Source organism: Nerophis lumbriciformis, linkage group LG16 (assembly GCF_033978685.3).
Source record: "Nerophis lumbriciformis linkage group LG16, RoL_Nlum_v2.1, whole genome shotgun sequence".
NCBI lineage: Eukaryota > Metazoa > Chordata > Actinopteri > Syngnathiformes > Syngnathidae > Nerophis > Nerophis lumbriciformis.
This window is the reverse complement of record NC_084563.2, coordinates 22,172,589-22,178,588: the sequence shown is the minus strand read 5'-3', so window position 1 is coordinate 22,178,588 and position 6,000 is coordinate 22,172,589.

The window sequence follows — 6,000 nt, the reverse complement described above, 5'->3', positions numbered from 1 at the left end:
AGTTTGAGCCATTAGTGTCAGTCAACTTAAAAGGGGCGGGGTAAGTGTGGGGAAAGGCACGTCCAGCGGTCACCCAGGTCTTCGCTCTTAGCCATGCTAGTCATCCACCTAAGCCACAGGTTGCCTGCCCCTGCTCCTAAGGTCAAAGCTACCAGGTCTTCGGTGGTGATGTCATTAGTATACACAGATGTGAGAGCCTTTGTAAGCATAACACCTGCTCTGGCAATTGTAAGGGAAAGGGGGTTCTGGGACCGATCAAAGTTCCTCTGAAAGGTCATCCCTCTCAGAATAACTTTGAATTGTGGAGGTATGTTGGCATATTAAGGGTCATGGTAGTCTAAGGGCCCTGTGTAGTGGGTTACCTGCTTCCACGAGGGGCACCACTTACCAGAGTATGTTGTCCGCATCCGACACCAATAGTTCAGGTTTGAGTCGTAACAAAGATAGAGGTTACTAGCACGGTAAGAACAATTTTTTTCCCTCACACTTAATCACACTGCATAGGTCAAAAAAGTAAGTCTTGCTGTCCCCCTTGACCCAGTCTATTTCAAGTCCGCCGTACTTTCTAAGACACTTGTCAGTCACTGTCGTCGGGAAGGAAGAACTGAGACACAAGGTCAGTAGAGCAAGCCCAAACACCAGTCCGTCAGGGAATCCTACTGGGTATAGCATCCTGCCTTTCAGAAATCAAAATCAGAGTAATTCAGGTAACGAGACGGGGATAAACATCAAACTTTTCACTTAATGTAACAACGCAAATAGTTATGCTGAAAACAAGCAAGAAAAACTAAGAAACATTTCGCCTATGGACTGGTCTCAAACACTGATATACAATATAGAAGTTGATCAGAGTAATGTAGGTAGAAAATCTGGAAGATCTACACGACGGTAGACGGCAGCTCAACGGAGAGAGGTGTCTCTCAGCGTCGTCTTCTGGGCCTCTTCCGTGGCAGGCTCCTCCGCGGGAGTGCGGAGGTAGAGGTGGTACCAGGTGTCCCCTGTACCAGCTAGTCGAAGGGCGTGGGACGTCCGTACTACGACCTTGAAGGGACCATTCCACCTGGGCTCCGTACACTTGCGTTTGATGACCTTGATCTTGACCCTCTCAGTGGACGGAAGGGAATCTGGAGTGGCGGGCTGTCATCCCCGAATCTGTACAGAAGAACTGGCACACAAATTCTGCATTTTGTGTAAAATACCATTTTGGTTTTACGCTGATTCTTTCTTCCAGGGGGGTGTTGATCCTGGGAAGGGGCTGACCTGTATGCAGTTCATAGGATGAAAAACTCAAAGGGCGGTAAAACAGTTTTATTCACGGACATTCGAATGATCATTAACGCTAATTGCAACATGTCAATCCAATTCAATTTGGTCTGTGCACAGATATTAGCCAATTCGTTTTTGATATTCTGGTTCATCCTTTCAACCTTACCTTGGGACTGAAGATGGTACCCCCAAACCAAACCTGTGTTCTAGTCCAAGAGCATTTTCGACCAAGGCTAACGGAGTAATTTTAAAATGGGTGTTTTGTCTGACCTAATCTTTTTGGGGAAACCATGTCTGGGAATTAGGTCATTCACAAGCCATTTAATTACTGATTTTGCATCCTCTTTTGAGGTTGGGGTTGCTTCCGGCCATCCACTGTGATTGTCAACACAAGTCAGCAAGTATCTTTTCCCTTTCACCGGATTGATCATATCAATGAAGTCAAAAACTATACACGGTTCACCCTCACCTCCGCCATATTCCAAATTGATTTAATAAACTACTATCGATGTGCAAAATGGCTATTTTCAAGGTAAATTTACAAACTTACAACAATTTAGTTATAACTTCTTACCCACAGGAATATTGTTAAAGCTATTTTGTTGTACGGAGTCTGAATCCAAGAGTCTGAATCCACCCTCACCTCCTCCCCCTTCTGTTTCTGAAAAAGAGACTGTGTCAGTAATACTATCACTTTCAGAAACATCTAAGAAAAAGGTCAGCTAATAGTCAAGTACAGCAAGAGCAGGGGCGGAGGACATGTCATGTTTGAGGTCAATGAAAGTCATTTCAGTCTCTGTGGACCACTGGAGGGTGGTATTAGGGTAGGGGACCCCTTAGCGAAATCAGAAATAACTCAAACTCAACTAAACCCTACATTTTATGTAACTTATTCAATATGGTGGAAGCTTCAAAATATGTCTATATTTATATCGCAACAAATACTAGAAAAATACTAACCTTATGGCGGATGCCGTCGCAATAGTAATTTGAAATTTTACCACGCCTGGTGGCCACAATAACAAATTAAGTCAAGCTCATGTTGTAGAAAGTCGAATAATGCGGACACGTTTGTTACTGAATACTTTCTATCAGACTTCTGTCATGGCGACTGTGTGTATGTAATAAGCAACTATAATTTTTTGATATGCTTAAATGTAATGTGTCGTTTTAGCTCAGCTGTTGTGTAGCTGCTAGCTCCTCGTAGCCTACAGCCGGGGTGTCCAAAGTGCAGCCCATAGCTATGTGCTTAACAGAAAACTTAAACAAGAGGAAAATGTGGTTTTGGGTGTCGGTGCAATGAGTGGCAGCTACGCCGTGTTTTATCATTGGACCTAAGTCTTTGGTTTTGTAGGCGGGGCAAAGAGCAAGGGAACAATGTGGGACAGCATTTGTGTCCATCTTATACTATGCTAGTTGTAGCAAAGATATGTCAACATGAGCAGCCACACCTTGAGTTCCAACATATATAAATATAAAGGAGTCAAAGGCCTCCTGGCATGAACATGAGGCGAGTCGGGTGGCGGTACACACGGAAGCATCTCAGTCAGCCAGGGTTTTCACTGATAGAGCAGTTGGAGATGTCAGCCATTTCTGGTGTTTCAGGCTGTGGTATGAGCTCATGGAGGAGCTTTGGTAGTGGTGTCGCAGCTTGGTGGTTGAGCCGTCAGGTAACACCAGGAAGGTTCCTTCTGTGCGATATTGAATGTCAGGGTACTGTCTGTAAAGGAGGTCATTACCAATTAGGCAAGGTGTGTGCAGGTCAACCACGAAGGGGTGCTTCAGTGTGTGTCCAGCAATCTGAACCGGAAGAGGTTTGGTGACCGGTAACATTCTTGTGACCTCAGCGAAGCCTTCGACCTTCAAAAAGGAAGCACACAGTTTCTTTGGTACCTCTGCATTCAGAAATGAGTGGGTGGCACCAGTGTCAATCACAAACTGATAACATTGTCCGTTGACACTTATGTCCAGCAGGGGGCCTGTCTGTATTTCCTGCTGGGGCTTCTGCCTTGGGCGTCCTTTGCCATGCCTGTATGATGTTTTGGCTGCAATTGGGAGCCTGTCTCGTTCAGAGGAGTTAGGACATTCACGTTGCCAGTGACCCGGCTGGTCACAGATGAAACAGTTTTCACCCTGTCTTGGCCTTAAAGCACCGTGTCCACCACCCGAGTCCAACCGTCTGGTCGCACGTCTGTTGAGGATTCTTTCCTCCACCTGCTGGGACTCAAAAGCAAGGTCACCCACAGCTGAATATACCTTAGCTGATCTTTGACCTTTTGGTTCTTTTGTCTTTTCATCTACAGCGATCTGTAATTTAAGTAGTTGTTTCCTTGTTACTCTACCACCATCCTGCTCTGTCCAATTTTGCATGTGATAAATAAGATGTGCCTGCCATGTGTTGTTTTTGGCACCGTGTATATCAGGGTTAGCTTTGTTTAAAGTGTTTAGCCAAAGGTTCCCTCCCTGAGGTACAGGTGGGAAAGCAAGGTCAACAATGGCTTGCATGTCTGTGACGGCAAAATGCTTATTTTGAAATTGGCCCCTAATAGCAGCTTTATATGTCAACAATGTCTGGTATGCACGCGCGAGGTTGCCATCTGCATATATACATATATACTACATATACATATGTATAGATATACTGTAGATGTGTGTATATATATGTGCGTATATGCGTGTGTATATATATATATATATATATATATATATATATATATATATATGTGTGTATATATGTATATATATGTACATATATGTGTGTATATATATATATATGTATGTATATATATATATATATATATATATATGTATATATATATATATATATGTATATATATGTGTGTGTATGTGTATATATATATATATAATAATGTATATATGTGTGTATATATATATATATATATATATATAAATATATATATATATATATATATAAATATATATATATGTGTGTGTGTGTGTATGTGTTTATATGTGTGTATATACATGTGTGTGTATATATAAATGTGTGTGTGTGTGTGTGTGTATATATATATATATATATATATATATATATATATATATATATATATATATATATATATATATATGTATATATATATATATATGTGTGTGTGTGTGTGTATATGTATTTATATATACACAGCTGTTTTCCGTGTAGTTCTGCTTGTGTTTTTGCCGTACATGTTTTTGTGGGAATTAAAGTACAGTCGTTTAGCGAGGAGCTAGTATCTACTAGCTGCCAATATGAGATCAACTAATCTTTGGTTCATCTAATAAAGAAGTAAAATAATATTAGGACCTCGGCAGCATTGTCTATCAGGAAAACTGTACGAACAACAACTCTCCACAACTTTGTTTCTCACTTGGAAGAAGACACAAAATACGTCGCCAATGTCGTCATCACTTTTAACTAATTCTTCATTCAAATGATCACTCGTGAGTACTGAAATTAAATGTAGTATGTTAAAATTACATAAGAGTGTGGTATGTTTTTATGAGTGTGTGAAAGGTTAGTGACTGCATGTTAAGGGTTGTAAAGACTTAAAATGCAAATCAATCATACGCTGAATAGCGTACCTACCACACCTATACGAGGATCTGGAACGTAACGTAACTCCGGCGCTTGGCAAGAGAACATCGTACTGTGTTTAGGGCTGTAACTATCGACTATTTCATATGCGAGTTATCGATCGGTTAGTTTGTTCGATTAATCGAGTAATCGGATAAAACACACTTAAGCGTATTTTGGGAAACACTTGAAATAAACAACAATTTTCCTGCTTGCCATAACCGCCATTGTTTTTTTTCTTATAATAAATGCACACATGTTACATTCCACGTAGTGGTGGTTTGTTTGTGTTTCTTCCCCTGTTGTTTCTACAGGTCACACTCATTCACTGCCTCTACTGCCAATCAACCGGTTCCTTTTCCCAGCTGCTCCTCATTTCACCTGTTAATCAGCCAGCCAATCCCGGTCCACCATTCATCCTCCCATCCTGCTTAAGACCACCTGCTCACCACTGGATCATGTGGATTCTTGTTCCGCCATGCTGTGTGTAGCCTTGATAGACGCTACTTTGTTTTGTACCCATTTTTGTTAAGCTCTTTGCTTAACTTGTTCCACCCGTTTTTTGTCTTCATTTTTTTTTTTTACCTTTCCATGTGTAACAGGGTCCATTATGTCTTGTAAATAATGTATTTTATAATGCTTTATTATTGTTATAATTACACAAAATGTGTAAGTTACATGTAAATACCTGAATATTGTTTGATGTTTTGTCAATGTGGAACCATTGTGTAGGTGTACACCTAATATTGTGCACATATTTCTTTATGTATCTCTAATAACCTGAGATCCCTCAAAATATTTTCATCCAATCGCACCCAGGACCTTGGCCATAGGCTCGGCCAATCAATGACTAGCAGGATGGTGGACTGGCGAATGGGAGGAGAGGAGGGGCGGGACAAGAGAAGGGAGGGAAAAACAGACAGAGACGGAAAATGGCGACGCCCGAAGAGCTTCGAGGCTGACGAAGATTTTCGGTAAGATAACAGTAAATAACAGTTTAGCTCTTAGTTACTGCGTGTGTGATAGGGTAATCTGAGCTACAGAACTGTTAAGGGTTGAGTGGTGTGTGGATGAGCGGAAGACTCCACGCTAACAACGCAGAAGATCCGCCCGCCATTATAGAAACAACAAGTATAAGTCGCGTAGTGCGAGGCACCCGTCCT